The sequence below is a fragment of the Myotis daubentonii genome, chromosome 5, assembly GCF_963259705.1.
Source record: "Myotis daubentonii chromosome 5, mMyoDau2.1, whole genome shotgun sequence".
Taxonomy (NCBI): Eukaryota; Metazoa; Chordata; class Mammalia; order Chiroptera; family Vespertilionidae; genus Myotis; species Myotis daubentonii.
Genome location: NC_081844.1, coordinates 108,093,370 through 108,113,694, shown reverse-complemented (window position 1 = coordinate 108,113,694; position 20,325 = coordinate 108,093,370). Strand labels below are relative to the sequence as shown.

Below are 20,325 nucleotides of genomic sequence, written 5' to 3'. Positions count from 1 at the left end.
TTTGCCGACCACTGACCTAGGGGGAGAGGGGCCAGGCAGGTCCTCTCTAGGCTCCTATGCGGTCACCTCCCTGTCTCAGAACAAGTGCTACCTGTGCAGAAAGGCCCTCCGGTGTCTCATGGGCTCAGGTGACCCCCCCCCCACCCCCGCGCTTTGCTTACATTCTGCAGTGCAGGCCTGGCCTGTACGATGTGAGGAGGCATGAGCTTTACTGGGGAGCCTACCAAATACTGCAGCTGACGAGCAGCTGACAGTGTGTACCACCTCCTCACCATGGGCGTGACGCCATAGAGGACCTTCTGTTTAAGGGGTGTGTGTAGCCACAGATATAGTCCACACTGTGTTCCAGTGATGGCTGCAACATTACCTCCCATCCCACCAGCTCTTCTGCAGGGTGACCTTGCCTCTCCCTGACCTTGAACTTGGACTGGCCTTAGGACTTGCTCTTAGCCAATAGAATGGGGAGGACAGTGATGCTGTATGACCTCGGGACTCTTGAAACTCTTCTTCTCCCGAGGGTGCCTCTTGGGACCCTCCCGCGCATCAATTAGCAGCCATGCTGTGAGGGAGTCCAAGCGACACGAGGAACCATGTTTAGGTTCCAGGCAACAGTTCCAGCTGAGCCCAGCCTCCAAGACACCCCTGCCCGACAGCAGCTGTGCGAGTGGCGAAGCCGCCAGGTGGCCCCCTCAGCCCCCGCTGCCGAGTCTTCCCAGCTGAGGCCTTCCGACACGTGGGCCAGTCCATGTGCCCTGCCTGGATCCCAGGCCCTCAGAGGCCAGGAGCTTCCTCCAGCGGTTGTGCCCCACGCCACCAACCGTGGGCGGCTTGTTCCGCAGCAAAGCAGACCAGATAGACGGCTCTGTGCTGGCTCACGAATGAGTTCCGAAGGGCATGGATTGAGACGTACACCGGGCTGTTCACATCGGCCAGAGGCGAGGGAAGAGACGGGCAGGAAGGAATGGCAATAAAAAAAAATGTCTGTGATATAATGTGCTTTACACAAGCCCATGGATGAACGTGTGTGTGTGTGTGTGTGTGTGTGTGTGTGTGTGCGCGTGCGCGCGCGCGCGTGGAGGTGCGTGTAAATGCTTCTAGAGATGCACGAAATAATGGTCCTCAAAATGTTAACGGTGGCACCCAGGCCGTTTTCCTGTTGGATAATTTTCTATATTGTTGCAATTTCTTTTACAATGAACATGTGTTTTTATATAACCAGAAAGCAGAACAAAGCTGTATTTATTGAAAACATTTAAGCCGTCCTGGCCAAGCAGAGCACCACACTGCAGCAAGTCGGCCGTCCGAGCTCACGGCCAGCTGCAACCTCTCGGTTACTGGCCCAGGAAACCATGGGGCTCTGCGGTGGCCTCCAGGAATGTGGCCTTCGAGGGGGGCCTCCCCCCAACTCGGAAGGGACCCTCTGTACGTCCCCACGTTTGCCTGACTGGCCAGCGTCGTGCTGGATGAGGCAGCTGCCGCCAACATGACCCGTGCCGTCCACAGCACCGGCCTTTCCGTCAGGAATGGCAGCAGGAAGCCAGGTGAGCAGGAGACGGGCCTTCCTGCAGAACCCACACCTGCCCCTGGGCGTTTAAACAGCTTTACTGAGACAGAATTCACACTTCCTACAACGCACCCACTTCCCATGCGCAAGCCAATGATTTCGGTATATTACATGATTAATTTTTGTAAATGTGCTAGAATATATATAAATATAAAGCTTGCCATTTTAACCACCTTGCAGTATACAATTCAGTGACATTAAGTGCATTCACTATGTTATGCAGCCATCACCACCATCTAGTTCTAAAACCTTTTCCACAGCCCAAACTCTGTACCCGTTAACCGATGACTCCCCAGTCTCCCCCCTCCCCCAGCCCCTGGCCACCTCTAATCTACATTCTGTCTCCATGAGTTTGTCCATTTCAGGTGTTCCATGTAAGTAGGTTCATAAGGTATGCGGCCTTTGATGTCTGGCTTCGTTCCCTGGCACCCTGTGTTTGAGGTTGCTCCTTTTCTTGGGTGAGTAATGTTCCACGGCATGATGGACTCAGTGCATTTACCCATCATCCACTGATGGACACTTGGGTTGTTTCCTCCTTTTCCTGCCACTGGCTTTTCTGAGCCCTCAGAGCGTGTGTTTCTCCTTTCAGTTACTGAACAGCTCTTCCTCGATCAGGCCTCAAAATCTGTGCTGGAACATTTCAGGTGAGATGAGGAGGCGCAGGCGTGGATGGAGAAGGAGGGTGGAGGGCAGCTGTCTCACACCTGTCAGCTCGTCTGCTGGCTCGAGCCTGTGGCTGACATAGCCTCGGGGTCAATCCCAATGTTCCCACCTGTGCCAATCCCTCGACCTCTCTGGAACTCAGTTTTCATGTCAGGAGCTGCCTGGATGACCTGGAAGCTCAGGTAAAGTGCCTGGTCCATGGTGGGGACACAGTGCATAGCGACCACAGGAGCCGGGCCATCCTGCACCTGGCGCCTCCCACCTGCATCCTGCCGCCTGGCACCATCTGTGTCCCTCTGCCTGTGGCTTTCCTGGCAGCCGGAGCCTGCTGCGACAGTGCCTGGAGCGTGATGGGCATGCAGGGGAAAATGCCATCCCCTCTCAGCTGCCTTCAGCCAACAGTGTGCAAACACCAGCTCTCTCCCTCTCGGGTGGGCGACTCCAGGCTGGTGCTCCACAGTGTGGCCCAGGGCCCCAGTTGTCCATGGTGGAGGCTGGCTTGTCATCACACCCTGTATTGGCTGTCTTCTTGTCCCTTTCCCATTTCCTCACTCATCTATTCTATTTGGGAGGTATTCCCAGTGCCTCCCAAATAAACTACGTTCCCTTGAATCCTTGTCTCAGGGTCTGCTTGTAGGCAGAATTTAAACCAAGACTATTTATTATTATTATTATTATTACTGAATGCAGTCCCATCTCAACACTCACCTCCTCCAGGAGGCCCCCCTGGCTGCACCCACCACAGGGGCCAACCTCACCTCACACAGTCACAGCCCTAGTTGACTGCAGCCCCCATTTTTCTCTGCATCACGCCTGCCTTATTTTATTCCACGTTTCATCAGTTGCATATAGAAGATATGAATTCCGTGGGCTGGCCTCCGGGGAGCCGCCAACACTCACTCTCTGCATCTGTGATGAAGCCCTCCTGCCTTTGATGGAGGCAGAAGATGAAACGCTGGCTGCCTGCAATCCCGGGGAGAGGGCCTGGCATGCAATATTTAAGCAGCCCTTTCATGAAAGGGAGCTTACCGGGCTCTTAACACCGATGTTCAAGGAAGTCCGACTTAATTTTCAAACTCGAACTGATGTTTGGGCTTTAAGACTCATTTCTACTGTCTTGATATTTTAATTCGCTTCCTTTTAAGGCTTACACGTCCTAAGTGCTATCATCGGAGAGGCGGGGCACGGGAGGGGGCTCCTGGCATGCGGAGAGGGGCTGTCACTGTCCCTCCCACATGGAGATGAGATGCCCGAGGTTGTGTTCATGCAACAGAGCTGTTGGTTGAAAAGCGTAAAGTCGATGGGGGCAGGACGACTCTTCTTCCTCCTTCCGTCTGTCTGTCTTTTCACTTCTTATAGACACATACTGTGACCAAGTGGGCAGATCGCAGTGCACGGCTCAGTGATTTTCTATGCATGGGCCCCATGGAACCACCACCAGGTCAAGATGCCGAACATCTGCCACCCCAGAGAGACCCTCGCGTCCCTTTCCAGCCAGAACCCCAAAGTCACCACTGTCCTGACCTCTATTGCCTAAGAGGCTTCCCTGGTTTTAAACTTCCTACAACTGAAACCTAAGAGTATTTTCTTTTACTCAATGTGTTTTCAGATTCACCCATGACAGTGGTTCTCAACCTTCTGGCCCTTTAAGTACAGTTCCTCATGTTGTGACCCAACCATAAAATTATTTTCGTTGCTACTTCATAACTGTCATGTTGCTACTGTTAGGAATCGTCATGTAAATATCTGATATGCAGGATGGTCTTAGGCGACCCCTGGGAAAGGGTCCTTCGGCCGCCAAAGGGGTCGCGACCCACAGGTTGAGAACCGCTGACCCATGAGGTCACACGTGTCAATAGTTTGCTCTTTTTCATGCGAACATATTATTCTGTGGTATGAACATATGCAACCCATTCCGTGCATCCTGCTCTCGGCGGGCGCTGGGTTGGTTCCAGCGTGGGCTACGCGTTAGTCTGCCGGGGCTGCCACGCACAGCACGGCTTCATCAACAGAAATCGATTCTGCAGTGCTAGAGGCTGGAAGGCCAAGATCGAAGTGTCAGCAGGGTTGGTTTCTACGAGGCCTCCCTCCTTGGCTTGCAGGTGGCCAGCTCTCCCTGTGTCCTCACGTGGCCTTTTCTCTGGGCGTCCATCCTCGGTGTCTCTTCCTCTTCTAATAAGAAGACCAGTCAGACCGGATCAAGCAGGGTCTCATCCTTATGACCTCCTTTAACTGTAATTACTAGTACTTCCGTAAGGGCCCTCTCCCAATACGGTCATGGTGAGGGTTAGAGCCTAAACCTATGAATTTTGGGGTGAACACAGTTCAGTTTGTAATAGGCTATTAAGAAGAATACTGCTTTAAAAAAAAAGAAGAAGAAGAATGCTGCTGTGAACCTTCAGGTACAGGTCTTTCCTTGAACATAAGCACTTGCTTTTGTGGGGTATATACCTGGATTGACAACATGAATGACTTCAGTAAAAGTGCCAAACTTTTCCCCCAAATGGTAGATCAGTTGACCTTCCAGCTTCTTGGGGTCCTTGTTACTATCTGGTATTGTTCCTCCTTTTAATTTTAGCCATTCTAATGAGGATGCAGAATAATCTCTTTTTTTAATTAACTTTTTATTTTTGAGTAATTATAGACTTACAGAAAAGTAGCAAAGGTTCTACAAAGGATTCCCATATCCTTTTCACCCAGCTTCCCTTAATGTTAACAGCAGAAAAGCCTTTAAAAAAAATTATCTTATAATGCCGAGGTTGTGAGTTCGAGCCTTACCTGGAGAAAAAAAAAATTATCAACACTTAATTCTTTATTGTTGCCATGATTTTTCGAGAGCCAGGTACATTCCCCTGTGAATAAAATAAAATACCTCCCATCTGTTATATGCAATAACTAAACTTTTTCTCATAATCTTATACATGTCAGTATTTTAAATGGCACTGATGGATAACATGTCACTTATCTAACTAAAATATTGCAATTAGAAAAGCACCTTAAAAGGAGTTTAGGCTAAACATTTATTTCAAAAATTGGAATATTTGAAGTTTTGGGGGTGGGAGGGTTGTTCAGAATAATGAAAGCCCTCATATCACTCCTTAATAATTAACTATTCTCTGCATACATTGGACACACTCTAAGTCATCCTCTGTCTCCTTTATTCTCCTCTCCTCCAAAATCAGAGGAGAAAAACCAAATAAAATTATGAATATACATAACACGCCCAGGCCTGGTGACTCAATTGGTTGGAGCATCCTCCCATGCACCAAAAGGCTGCGGGTTCAATTTCTGGTCAAGGCACATACCTAGGTTGCAGGTTCTATCCCCAGTCTGGGTACGTACGGGGAGCAACCAATGGATAGTTCTCTCTCTCTCTCTCTCTCTCTCTCTCTCTCTCTCTCTCTCTCTCTTAAATCAATAAACATAGCCTGAGTCGGCAGCTGCTCAGGACGCTGCTGAATCGTCGGATTCCCATTCCTCGCAGCCTTCGTCCCCTTTCCTCTGCCTTCCATGGCGTTTGGAATCAGGGGCCCAGCTGCTGCTTATTGAACCCATGGCTCCTGTTCCTGTCGCTTTCCCTGGCTACACCTTCATGGGAGAAGCCACGTCGGCGAGCTACTCATCAACCAAGATGAGCGCGTCTAGAAATAAAAATTGTATGCGTCACTTGCCAGATGGCACATGGCTGAGAATTAAGCCCGATTTGGGAACTTTTAGAAAGATCCCATCATTAGAGCATCACACCTCTCCTGGAGCAAGCTTAGCAGCCGGAGCAAGCTTAGCAGCCGGGTCAAGGAGACGACCTCGCATCACATACCAGCCAGTCTGCACCTCTGTTTACCTGAAATGTCACACCAGTTACACAGAGAACCCCACGCCTTACAGAGCCTCACGCCTTCCGATTTGAGCTGCTTTTTCAAATGTATTTAAAAATCTGCAGCAAAGCGATTATTTTGAGTAAGAAAAGATGAATTTCCACGCAATTCCGTGATCGTCCATCTCGGGGGCTCACTGACTAGCTTTCCCACGCCCACCAGAGCCGGCGTCTCTCCCTCCCACTAAGCATCGCAAATAGGAGGAAAGGGCTGAGGTCCTTTTCGAAAGAGGCGTCTGGGCGCCCCTCCGGCGTCACAGACGTGATCAGAGTGTGAGAAACCCCGTCTGACGCTTGAAGAGCGTCCATGTCTCAGGATTTGCCATGAAACAAAAGACTTTCGCTGTATTGTGTTCTGGGAAACCCAGCCGACCCTGTGAGAGAGAAGGAAGAGGTTCTTATTATAAAAGCTCCAGGCAAGTTCCCTTCGCGAGGCGCGCTTTCTCTCCCTGGGCCCCAGGTTTCTCTCCCGCGGCCCCGGTTCCTAACAGCCGGGGGTGTGTTTCACATCGAGGCAGGAAGCCAATCCCAGGACTTCCTGGAAAGGAATCCTTCCCGGGCCCCATTTATTTCAAGCAGGAAAATGCGTTAAGCGTTTAAATGAAATAAACGGGTCTCCGCTACAGCCATTGCTGAGGAATAATTTGGTCACATGGCAAAGAGCAGACATTAAAGACGTGAGCAGCTGTTCCTCCGTTTCATTCTCCCGCGTCCCGACATCCAGGAGCTGACTTGGGTGTTCCGGTTAGATTCCAGGGGTGACATGGACGGAACCGGCCCGTAACAGAGACATTTGGATATTTTCACCAAAGCCTAACATCTGGGCAAAATGATCCAGTTCGGTGCGAGGCAGTAAAAGCAGGGCCCTCGTTCCAGTGACAGATTAATATCACGTTAGTGCTTGTGTTCACCACAAAGATGCCCCTTACGTCCCAAATCCAAGCACGTACTTCTGTGTGGCCGTTGAAAGAAGAGCCAAAAATCACTGCATCGCCCGGCCGGTGTGGCTCAGTGGTTGAGCGTCGACCTATGAACCGGGAGGGTTGTGGTTCGATTCCCGATCGGGGCACATGCCCGGTGGCTGGCGGTCCTCGGCTCGTCTGTCTCTGCCTTCACGCCACCTTCTTTTCTGCCTGTGCCACCTCTCCCTCTGCCTCCCACGAATGAAGACACTTGTGACTGTATTTGGGGCCCACAGGATAGAACTCAGGCTCACCCCCTATCTCAATACCCTGAACTTCATTGCATTTAAAAAACAAACACAAAACACACCAAAACCCTTTTTCTTTGCAAAGTGACAGGTTCCAGGGATTAAGACCTGATGTCATTGGGCGGCCTTTGCCCCGTAAAATAGTGGTGAGGGGTCTTTGAGAGAAAACCTGGAAGCTGCCGGCGCCTGTTGTCCCCATTGACCCAGGCCACTGGGAACGGGGATCTGACGCCTTCACTGGACCCCCAGCCCCTTCTTGCAGGCGCTTGTGTTGTGATCCCCGAGTCCTTGGGGCTGGAAGGGCCACCTCACACCCGAGCACACCTTGCCGACCGGGTTCTGTTGGAATCCTTTTCCCTGGGGCATTGCCGCTTGCCCTGGGAGACGCTGCGAGCCGAGCGAGGCCTTTCGTGGAAGTGTATCTAGAATGTACCTTAATCGCCCAGCAGTGCCTCGGCCTGCGGCTCAGTCTCTCGTAGCTGACACAGCGATGGTGACCACATGGTTCCTGCTGGGCAGCCCCGTCACTGGGCCAGCCTGACAGGTGTCTGTTCTACCCTGAGAGAGCCAGGCACACCTGACCCTCAGATTCTGTGTCCTCCCTCCTAACCGGGGAGCTACTGTTGCCACCTGTAGGTATCCCTGCAGGCAGACACCTTCCCCCCATTTTTATTTTATTTTGCCTCTTCTAGTAGCTGCTGGCTGGGAAGCTAGAAAAGGGAGACTTGTTAGCACTTTTTGCAAAATGAGAGTTAATGGTCTCGCCCTGGCTGGTGTGGCTCAGTGGATAGAGTGTCGGCCTGCAGACTGAAGGGTCCCGGGTTCAACTCTGGTCAAGGGCACATGCCCGGGTTGTGGGCTCCTTCCCCAGTAGGGGGCCTGCAGGAAACAGTCCATCAATGATTCTGTCTCATCATTGATGTTCCGATCTCCCTCTCCCTTCCTCTCTGAAATCAATAAAAAAATATATATTTTTTTAAAAAGTTAGTGGTCTCAAGGTAAGAGTCTGAGGGGTCCTCTGAGGGCAGAAATTTTTATTATTAATTATTATTTGCTTATGTACCTTCTTCCACCACCACAAAGAATTTAAAATACTTTGTACCCTCTCACATATTTTTAATTGACATCTAAAAATCTTCCATAAATTTAAATGGCTGCAGAGGCTAACATTTGCTCTGCATTGTAAAATATTGACACTTAAAAAGTAAAACTGTCACCCTTTGGAAAGGTATCCAAGGAAACCGAAATGCCACAGTGATTTGATGGCCACCGTTGTTCAGTGGGACCCAGGGACCAGCTCCTTTTTAACAGCCGGCAGCTTTGTAACTCGTGTGTCTCTCCTCGAACTCGAATTTCCATTCCATTTCCCCCGTGGAATCGTGTTCTCCTGCAATATATGTTATGCCTGAAAGTATTTTATTAATTATCCCATCATAATTCTCTCAGCAGAAAGGATCAGTTAAAATTACATTTTTTAATTACCTGTGACCATAAAGCTCTGGAATTAAAATAAAATTTTTTTTTCTGGTTTGAGCTAACAGTGCAATTATGAGTATCCCATTTATCAAAACCAATACATTACACAGTTTTATAAGTAATTATTAAGCATAAGAACAAAACTGGTTAGAATTGCATCTCTCCAGACGGATGGAAACTGTCTTTCTTCCTACTGTCGGCTCAGGCACCGTGGCTGAGGGCTACTCGTGCCCCAGTGAGCCACCGGGCAGCGCCATTTTTTCTGTTTTTTAGTGTAAGGTTAAAACTATATACTGATTCATGTCCGGCCTGTGCGGTTCAATTGGTTGAATGTCACCCCATGCACCAAGAGATCATGGTTCGATTCCCAGTCAGGGCATATGCCCGGGGTTCAGGCTCAATCCTGTAGGGGGCGTGCAGGAGGCAGCTGATGAATGATTATCTCTCATCATTGATGTTTCTATCTCCCCCTCTCTCTTCCTCTCTCTCTGAAATAAATAAAAACATATTTTATGAACCATATATATACCGGTTCCTAAAATAAGTAGGTGGAAAGGAAAGGGGTCTTGTCGTAGCAACCCTCCCTCTTTGCTTGGAGCTGCAGAGTTGGTGCCAAAATTTACATAATGATCCATCATCCAGAAACTTCCCTCAGCTGACAACTTCCATTGGCCTTTCCAAGGCAGGCTGCTTGTAAGAAATAGCACTGAGAGAGGTTTCTGCCTGGAATGAATGTTAGGTGGAGCAGGGTCTAAGGCAGTGGTTCTCAATCTTGGCCGCACATTAGAATCACTTGGGAATCTTTTTAAAATCCTGATTTCTGGGCCTCATCCTCCGGAAATTCTGTTTCTTTGTTATGGGGTGGGGCCACAACATTAGTAAGAAAGAAACAGAATTTCCGGAGGATGAGGCCCAGAAATCAGGATTTTAAAAAGATTCCCAGGTGATTCTAATGTGCGGCCAAGGTTGAGAACCAATGAGTTAGAGTCAGGGAACCTTTTCTTCTTTTTCTGTGAAATGAGAAGGAGGGGGTCTTTGCCAGGCCAGGCTGGAGGGGAAGTCTGTGATTACAGCTGCCCTCTCGCGCTGGGAAAGGTCCGGGAGATTGATTCCCGCGAGGCCCCCCTGTGCTTGGCTGCGGCGCCCTGAGCTTCCCCTCCCAACATCAGCCCTGGGACTGACCGCAGGCCGCCTGCCTCTCTGTCCCCTGGGCCTGCCCAGGGCGTGTCCGCACCGACTGGGGAAGGAAGGGGATGCTGAACGGTGGCCGCTCAGGGGCTGTGAAACCCAGACCGGCTGCAACTACACGGCGCCCAAGCTGACGATGGGAAGCCATCGGCCTTGGCTTTCTTGGTGCCGACCCTGTTTGCGGAGTTTTCCAGGTGTTCCCACAGAGCTAACCGGAGACTGTCATCAGCAGAGCCGAGGCCTGTGTCATTGACTGGCTTACCCGTGCGCTTATTTGATGAGCTTATCCGAGCTTTCATTTCTTCACTCATCAAGGGGCCGAGAGCGGAGCACTCGTTGGATTTCCGCCTCCTGTGTGCCCTCCGCCCTGTACTAAGCGCTGAGGGTAAGTACCGTGGGCTTCCTGTCTCAGAGGCCTTGCCCGTGGGTGGGGGCAGTGCAGGCAGATAAACAACCCGCCCCTCCCTCTGGAGTGGAAATCCAAGCCTGGACATGGCAGGAGGAAGAGATTCGGGTCTGCTGGGCCCTCTGAGTTAGGCCCGTACACTGTTTATTCTGAACAAGCCCCCCACGTCCCCCCGTCTGAATATGTATGTGTTGGGGTGCGGGGGACTCCGGCCCGAGACTCCGACAGTCACCTTCCAGAACCGTGCCTCCTTCGTGCAGGGTGTCAGGGAAGTGTTCTTGGGGGGTAGGGGGAAGGGTTCAGAGTATGTTTGGTGGGGACCCCCAGCTCTCCACCCCAAATGGGGTCCTAATGCTGGGTCTTGTCAGGTCACTGTGCTTGTCCAACTGTCCCTGTCTTCTTGTCTCTCTCTAGAACAGGGGTGATTTAGAACGCTTCAGTTTGTTGGGTGTTTGTCATCTGGGCACTGGGAGATGTGATTTTCAATCTCCCTTCCCCCCTCCTTCCTTCTCTCCCTTTTTTTTTTTTTTTGGAGATCAGATTTCTTGAGGCATAATTTACATATAATAGAATTATTCACTCCACTTCTTGTACAGTCTATCTTGTACATTTCTATGAGTTTTGACAACCGCCTACCATGTGTCCCTGCCACAGTCAAGATACAGAGCATTTCCATTGTGCTAAAGCATTCCCTGGCGTGCCCGCAGGTGTGGCTCGGAGGTTGAGCATCGACCTACGAACCAGGAGGTCACGGTTCGATTCCAGGTCAGGGCACAGGCCCAGGTTGTGGGCTCCATCCCCCGTGTGGGGCGTGCAGGAGGCAGCCAATCAATGATTCTCTCTCATCATTGATGTTTCTATCTCCCTCTCCCTCTCCCTTCCTCTCTGAAATCAATAAAAAATACATATTAAAAATAAAATTCCCTGGTGCCCCTTTGGAATGGGCCCGCCCCCTCCCCCACCACCGTCCCCACAAATAGACTTGTTCTCCGAAAGAGCGAGTTCTGCCTTTTCCAGATGGTCACGCCAATGGACTCATCTGTGTTGCCTTTTGCGTCTGGCTCCTTTCACTCAGCATAACACACATGCAGCTTTACTCACACACCTCGGAGGGACTTTGGGTCATTTCTGGTTCAGGGCAGTGACGTTAGAGCTGCCTGGAGTCAGAGAACAGGCCTTTGTGGGGACAGTTCTCTCGGGTAGGTGCCGGGGATGCGAAGCCTGGGTCAGATGCTCAGTGCCTTTCACTTGATGGCTCTCAGTGCAGGTGACCTTGACCCTCAGGGGACATTCACTGATGCCCGGGCTGCCTTGGTTGTCACACCTGGGGTGTGGGAGGGGAGTGCTGCTGAGCATCCTACAGGCACACGCGGGCCTGCACAGGGATCTTGGGCCACGTTCAGCAGGGCCGCAGGCCGGAGCCAGCTCTGACTTTGTAGGAAACTGTCTTCCGGAGCGGCCGGGCGAGCGTTCCGCTCCTGTCCGTCTCTCGCGGTCACAGGGCCTCCTGCGGTGTGCATGGCAGTTCCCTCGCGACGGGCGATGGGGAACATCTTGTCATTCGCTTCCTGGCCAGCCATGTACTTACTGCGCTGAAGTGTCTGTTCAAGCCTTTTAGCCCTTGTTAAGGAATGGCTTGTTTCCTATTCTTTCCCCTGTGACAATCCTGTAAGGGATGTGATAACTCGCATTATCTACGCGAGGAAACTGAGCCTCTGAGCTGTCAAAGGACACGGGGCGGATTTCAGGGCTCCGTGGCTCCCTGTCCCCTCCTCCCCCCATCCCCGTCCAGGCCTGGTGGACGCCAGAATGTCGGAGTCCTTGCTCTGGGTCCTGAGGGAGCATTCAACCACCTTTCCCTCTCTCCGGTCCTCGCTCCCCCCCTTCCTTCTCTCCTTCTCTCCTCCCTTTCTTCTCTGGAGACAGGCTCGCTCTCTGAATGAACACAGGAAGGCAGCCCAGCGGTGTGAAGGAAACAGACTGTGTGCCTCTTGATGAATGCCGGCCTACTTAGCTCAGGGGAAGAATTTAAGAGCAGAACATTTCTGGCTGTTCCTGGCCAGAACTCACGCTGAGAAGCGGGGGGTGTTTATATTATTATTTTGACAGAGCCAAGAATTATTTGGATGAGAAATGAGTCCCCACTTGAGCAGCAATGCGGTTGCAGGGCAAGACGGAGGACCGGGTTCCTGGGGCCTCGATGTACTAGACTCCAAATTAATAGCTCCGCTCCGGCGGGCTCGCAAAGGCGAGATATTGGCTGTGTTTCCTTGGCTGCGACTTAATAACTGCAACCTGTGTTCCAAGGGAGGCTCCCTTCTCCGAATGAGCAGCATAGAAGCCGGTTTCCATCTGCGGCAGGAAACACGTTCAGCAGAGCGAGCATCGGACCTCAGCAACAACCAAAAGAAGAGGGTGATTTGTGGGCTCCTGTGTGGCAGAGCACCAGGGACCCCGGCTCTTCCCCTCGCAGCCCATGACGCCAGGACACTCGGTGCCAATGGCCCTGGCCCCTCCTAGGGGGAACCAGGAGGGGCACACGTGAAGGGCGGGGAGCTGAGTGGTGGTGGGTCAGTGGACTGTGAAACCTGTACTGGGAGCTGAGTAGGTGGGAGTGAGATGGGGGGAGTGAGTGGGGAGGTGCTGAGTGGGTGGGGAGGTGCTGAGTGGGTGGGGAGCTGAGTGGCGGGGAGTGAGATGGGGGAGTGAGTGGGGAGGTGCTGAGTGGGTGGGAGCTGAGTGGGGGGAGCTGTGGGGGGGCGCTGATTGAGAGGATCATCGCACATCTCAAGACCCCAGGTTTCCTGTTCTCTCAAATCCATTTCCAAAGGTTCATGTGCTGGGGTTGCCTGGTGTCTCTTTCCTTCCTGACAGCGGGAATGTGATGTCACATCCAGTTCTCCGCTTGCATACATCCACCGGGTGCCCACAGCTCGGTCCTGTCCTGACACTAACTGTGGGAGTCGGTGCAGATCCCGCAGGGTGAGGCTCAGCCCCACGACTGCCCCCAGACGTCAGACATTGGTCGCAAGTCCCAGGGACCAAACAGCCGTACATTTGGGGAGCCTCCTCCTCGGGTTCCGTAATCCACTCGACGGCTCACAAGCTCGAGAGACGCTCGAGAGAAACGTACTAACGCCGACTGGTTTGTTATAAAGAGCACAGCTCGGGGCAGCGCGGAGAGGCTCACAGGACAGTCTCAGGGAGGGCCCGGAGCTCTGTGCCCCCTCCACCTCCCAGCGCCTCCCAGTTCCCAACCAGAAGCTTCCAGTCTGCGTTGAACTTGTATAACTCAGTCTCCCTCCCTGGAGTTTGGGGGCTGAGGCTGAAGGTTCCCACCCTCTGGTCCCAGCTGTGGGCTTTCTGTGACCAGCGCCATGCTGAAGCCGCCTGGGCCCCCAGTCACCCCCGTAGAACCAGGTGTGCTGGGGAATCGCCGCAGTTGGAGGTGATGGCTGGGGGAAGGGGGCTGGGGGTCAGGAGTGACTTGGGGGAGGGGCATGATGGGGGTGAACAGAGCTGGTGGGGCCTGTGGGGGGTAGCCCCAAAAGTGGATGGGGAGGAGGGGGAAGAGGAGGAGGGGGAGGAGGGGGAGGAGGAGGAGGGGAGAGACGGAGAGCAGGGCTGGGCAGAAGCTGGCATCAGTGGGCACCCGGCCAAGACTCAGCTACAACAGACAGGCTTCCTCCTCCTCCTCCTCCTCCCCCTGCCCCCCCACTGCTTGTACCTGCTCCAGCAGGGCCCGAAGGTTTGTGTATTGGTGGGGGTGTGGGGGTGTACCCAGCTTTGCCATGGCCTGAGGGAGGGCGCACCAGGCCCCATGGCTACTGCAACCAAGAGAGCAGAATCCTGAGGGAGGGTGGGTGTGGGATCAGAAGAGTCGGTCAGTCCACAACTTCATTGATCTAGCTGCCATGAGAAGCGACCCAAGTCTGCTCTAGGGGTCCCCCCCTTGTAGCTGACCCCAGAAAGAGACCAAGCTTTGGAAGCCAGGGCAGAAGGGCAAACAGGAGCCCTGCCCCGTCAGAGGCCAACCTGCCCCCGGCCCTGGGCTCTCAGAGTTCACGGATGCCCCTCCCTCGAGCCTCCCCCAGACCCACGGCCCCTGGCTGAAGGTTTGGAGGCTGGTAGCCCACTCCTCAGGGCCCGGGTTGTCCTGCCAGCCCCCAGGGGAGCAGGTGGACCAGGGCCCTACCCCGGAGGGGCTGGGCTCTTGGGGAGTCAGCAATGAGCCTGCTCCCAGCACCCAGGTTCCTGGGAAACGAGCCTGCAGATACTGTGACTCACGAGCTATTATTTTTAGTTTTGTGCCACAGAAGAGGTGCAATATTGAGATCAATTTAAATGTCTTGCTATGAAAACGCTGATGGATGGGGGGCTGTGGGAAGAGAGGGAAAGCCAGACAGACATGGACAGAGACCAGGAGGAAGGAAAAGAAATACCCCACGATGTTAGCAAGAGTTTCTTCTCAGTGGCAACATTAGGAATAACCTTCAACTATCTCTATAAAAAAATATGTATATTATCCTTTTATATAATAAAAGGCTAATATGCAAATTGTCCCCTCGGAGTTCGACCGGGAGTTCGACGTGTGCTGACCACCAGTGGGCAGCACGGAATGAAGGAAGGCCCCAGCTGGCAGCCAGAAGGCCCCAACCGGCCCTGATCTCCGGCCAGGCCTAGGGACCCTACCTGTGCACAAATTTTGTGCACCAGGCCTCTAGTTTTTATAATTTTCATAAGAGGTATATGGGTGTCCCAAAAAATGTATACACACTTAACAGCTCATAGACCAATTGATATTTCTTTCTTTTCAGATTTAACCCATTGGAATTAATAATTATTCAAAGTGTGTATATATTTTGGGGGGGATGGGAAGGCATGGGGAAGGCCTGAGAAAGGCCTCTTGGGTCCGTGTTACCCAGGCTTAGTTACTAGCCTTGCTGCAGAAAAGACCATTCTTTCCCAGGGATTTCAAAGAAAGTTCTGGAACCAAATAGGACACACACACACACACACTCCTGAAACTGAACCGGAGTGGTATCAGCTCCTAGGATAGCTCCCAACCTCTCTTGCCTCCTGGTCGTCCCCTCTCTCTGAAAGGGCTGATCTGTGTGGCCAAGAGGAAATGGAGGACCTACCTTCTGAGACTGGATTATGAAGGAAGGAAGGCGTGGCTTCGCCTGGCTGGTCTCCCGTCTCCCACCTCCCACTCTGGGTGAAGCCAGCCACCATGTTATGAGGACACTCAAGCAGCCCTGCAGAGGCCCCGGCCAAGAAGAACTGAGGCCTCACACCAGTAGCCGGCACCAGCGTGGCAACCCCAGGAGTGAACCTCATCACCCCGCTAAGCCAGGCTCCAATTCCTGGCCCCCAGACATTGCTCGAGATGATAATGTTTGTTGTTTTAAGCTGCTGAATGGGGTAATTGGTTATGCAGCCAGAGGAACTAATCACAATTCCTGAAGAGGCCACACAAAGAGAGAGACCCTGGTGACACTGTTGCAGAATTTACCAGGCGACCGGAAAACACACAAGGGGTACTCAGAAGATTCGGGAAAACCCTTTATTTGCAGATGCACTCGTACGTGACTCAGGGGAGTCGCTCTCCAAAGCTCGAGTACCGAATGTAGAGGGTCTCTCCCATTTATCCCCTTGGTTTCTCTGTCTCCCCAAATATGGACCAGGCTTCCGGACTTTTCTCGGGCTTTGCAGTCCCTCTCTGGGCTGGGATGGGGGACGTGAGGTTACACCCAAAGGCCTGGCCTGGGTGGTGCCGGTGACCTCCCCTCTGGCTAAGCTGTTAAATTCTTGGTTTTGGCCCTTGTGAACTGGGGGTATTTCGGAAAACAGAGTATTGCCCAAGGAAGGGGCAGTGGCTTAATTATAGGCTAACAAGAGTGTGCATCAGGATACTGGCTACCGGCACAGGTTCAGATTGCTGGTCTCCCCCCACACCCCCAGGTTGCCCCCCTATATCCCCCTCAACACCAGGGCAATCACGGATTGTCACCGATCTCCGGAAATACAGGATAATTTGGCCCAAACATGGTGGGGTATTAGTGCGGAAAAGAAATGGGAGCTTTTCGGAAAATGGCTCAGACTCACCCAGTGGTTCCCGACCAGGGCATTTCTTCTTCTTCTGCCTCTGCCCATGCAAGCTCATGTCTGACTGTATTAATGCATCAAAACCAGAGACCTCGGAACTCTCTCATCCCCAGAACTAATCATCCCAAATCACCAGGATAAGGTCCAAATAAAAGCAAAGACGGAATAAAAGGAAGAAGGGCAAACATTGTGGTTTCTCATCGTCGCTTCCCTGTTTATTAAAATACTTGTCCGTCATGATGATGAATCGCGAACTCTAATGAGCCGCCGCCTTACGGTTGTTTATTGCTTTGGCGCAAGATCTTCATTATTTGTGTGGGATGGAGCTGGGTCACAGATTTACTGCTTTCCTCGTGACCGCTCTTAAAATATTTGATTTAAACTCTCAGAATGCAAATAACCCCAGATAGCCTCGTAAATGGAGATGTGAGGAGGTTTTTATTGTTAGAAAGGAAATCATGAATAAGAAATTATGCTGATAACAGTACAATGGCTCTGCATTTACAAAAGAAAAAGGAAAAAAGAGGCTGGAAGAAGGAGATGGAGGAGGGAGAGGGAGTGGTAATAGATAAAAGTTTCACAATTTAATTTAAAAATATTTTTTTTGGTTAATCCTCACACCCGAGGATATTTTCCATTGATTTTTTTTTTTTTTTTTTTTTTTTTAGAGAGAGAGTGGAAGGGAAGGGGAGAGACAGAGATAGAAACATCCATGTGAGAGACACATCGATTGGTGGCCTCCCTCACGCCCCGAACGGGGATTGAGCCTGCAACTGAAGTAGGTGCCCTTGACCAGAATCGAACCTGAGACCCTTCAGTCCGAAGGCCAACACTCTAACCACTGGGCCAAACCACCTAGGGCACAATTTAATTTTAAAATCTAAAATACCGCCCTAACCGGTTTGGCTCAGTGGATAGAGCATCGGCCTGAGGACTGAAGGGTCCCAGGTTCGATTCTGGTCAAAGGCATGTACCTTGGTTGCGGGCATATCCCCAGTAGGGGGCGTGCAGGAGGCAGCTGAATCAATGTTTCTCTCTCATCCATGTTTCTAACTCTCTATCCCTCTCCCGTCCTCTCTGTAAAAAATCCATAAAATATATTTTAAAAAATATAAAATAAATAAAATCTAAAATACCGCCTTCCGGGCGTGGTTTGCGAGTGCAGCGGCCTCTGCGCCCGGGCAGGAGCGCCCCACCTTCATCGACATCAGTGAGGACGACCAGGCTGCTGAGCTTCTCTGAAATCCAAAGGAGCTGAAATTTCAGAGGAGAACTCAGACGGTGGCTTCATGCAGATTTAGCTCAGTCACTGAACCTGTGAGGCACGTCTGAAGGAAGATGATAAAGATGTGGAAAGTGTGATGAACAGCGTGGCAGCCCTCCTGTGGGTCTTGGAGCCAGAAAAGCAAGGGGCCCTGATGGAAAACCTCTGTGAAAAGCTGGTCAAATTTCGGGAAGGTGAACGCCCACCTCTGAGGCTGCAGTTGCTAAGCAACCTTTTCCACGGGCTGGATCAGAATACGCCTGTAAGATATACAGCATAGTGCAGCCTCATTAAAGTGGCAGCATCCTGTGGGGCCATCCAGCTGAGCCGGGTCAGCTTAGAAGATGGATTTCTGACTGGAACCTTACCACTGAGAAAACACACACCCTTTTACGGCTACTTGAGGAGGCACGTGTGGGTTGTAAGGAAAAGTGATGCCGCTTCCAAAGTCATGGTAGACTTGCTAGGAAGCTACACGGAGGCCGGCGCTTCCCAGGCGCGAGTTGAGGCCCACAGGTGTATCGTACGAGGATTGAGAGATCCAAACGCATTTCTCTTCGACCCTCTTCTTACTTTGAAACCAGTCAAGCTCTTGGAAGGCGAGCCTATTCATGATCTTTTAACCATTTTTGTGAATGCTAGATTGGCATCATATGTCAAGTTTTATCAGAATAATAAAGACTGCAGAGATTCACCTGGACTATTACATGAGCAGAAGGTGGCAAAAATGAGACCACTTACTTGTATGGGAATGGCAGTGGGAAATCAAGAAATTTCTTTTGATACAATGCAACAGGGACTTCAGCTTGGAGCTGATGATGCTGACACGTTGGTTACTGATGCTGGGAAAACAAAAGTGGTCTACGGCAACATTGGTCAGACCCGGCGAGAAGCAGTTGCGGTCACGGCACACATCGGACATTTGGAAAACAGCAATGGCAACAACTGTATGGCACACTTAATGCCTGGGAACAAAACTTGAACAAAGTGAAAAACAGCCTTTTGAGTCTTTCTGGTACCTGGATTTTTATGCTATCAGTATTTTTCTTTTGGGGAAACATCTAAATGATAGTAAAACATTTTAAGCTGAAATTTGGGGGAAAAATAAAATAATAAAATAAGATACCGCCTTCCACTCAGCCCCTCTTAAAGTCTCCGTGGTCCAGGAGGTTCACATCCCATCTTTCTGGCCTGTCTCTGTGATGTCTTCCCAGATGGCCCACAGATGATTTTAAAAAAATGTATTTTATTGATTTTTTACAGAGAGGAAGGGAGAGGGATAGAGAGTTAGAAACATCCATTAGCCACCTCCTGCACAATCCCTACTAGGGATGTGCCCACAACCAAGGTACATGCCCTTGACCGGAATCGAACCTGGGACCCTTCAGCCCGCAGGCTGACGCTCTATCCACTGAGCCAAACCGGTTAGGGCCCCACAGATGATTTTACTTGGAGAGGGAGGACCTCATGACCTCACAGCTCCGAGCCTGGTGGGCAGCATCGCTCAGCGAATGTTTGCCGAGAGAACGTGCGAATGAGTGAATAAAAGATGTGTCCTGGGCATTTCACCAACATTTTCATCAGCACAAGGTCAGCGGAGCCCTGCCTGAGCGTGGCAAGGACCATGCTATGATCCTCACTTGACAGATGACGTTACTGCTGTTCAGGACATTTCCCATGATCCCAGGGCTGGTAATTACGGGTCAGAAGCCAGGTGTCCTCACTCAATCCGGGGCCCTTTCCTCCGCGTCACTGTTAACGTAAAAGCATTCAAACCTGTGAGGAACTTTTGTGAGTTTGAGCCAAACGGTCGACAATTGCTGGGAAGCAGAATCTCCACGGATGGGGACAGTGCTCGGAGAATGGTGGCTTCTCACCTATTTCTATACACTGCAGTCAGAGGAGGGGGTGTGGGTGGGTTACATGAAATCCACTGGGGATGGATTAGAGAGGCGGGAGAAAGCAACGCGGGGAAAGGGGAGGGGGGACCTCTGGGATTGGGTAAAAAGTAAAATGGGAGACACAGACCTCTTTTACTGAGGTGGGTGCAGGATAGTTAACAGCCAACAATTAACATGGTCACAGTAACCGTGAAGGGATTTGTGTCTCTGTCCTGGCGCCCAGGACATTTGGTTGTGCCCTGAGGGGTCCGGGAAAAAGGAAAGCTACAAGTTACCCTGACATTTCAAGGGTATGTTATCGTAGATGCAAAAAGACAATAGGCTCAGTTAAGGTAAAGGTGACCTTGTCTGGGAAGATACCGGCCTGGGAGGTGACTACCCACCACAACTGCTTTTAGTTCAAGTTTAATTTCAGACCATCCTTTGTGGTGACCTCAGGGTGGTGTTGAAGTGCAGGAGGTCGTGGTGAGGATGAGCTGTAGGCCAGTCAACCTGCAGCTGCTGTGGACACCCCGGGGCAACATAACGCTGTCCGGTCAGCCGCTGGGACTTAGGGACAGCCTGTGGCTTCCCCTGGCAGCAGCGACTTGGATGCTGGATGCCTGGAGGCAGGGAGGAGGCAGAGGGACCCTCCACCAGCCTCATGCTTCCCGCCTGGACGTCTGCACCAG

At 51.5% G+C, this 20,325-nt stretch overlaps 1 pseudogene; it reads left to right on the top strand.

The window, feature by feature from the left end:
* Positions 1-1,483: 1,483 nt before the first annotated feature.
* LOC132236172 (eukaryotic translation initiation factor 3 subunit M-like) lies at positions 1,484-18,843 on the top strand (annotated as a pseudogene).
* Positions 18,844-20,325: the final 1,482 nt, after the last annotated feature.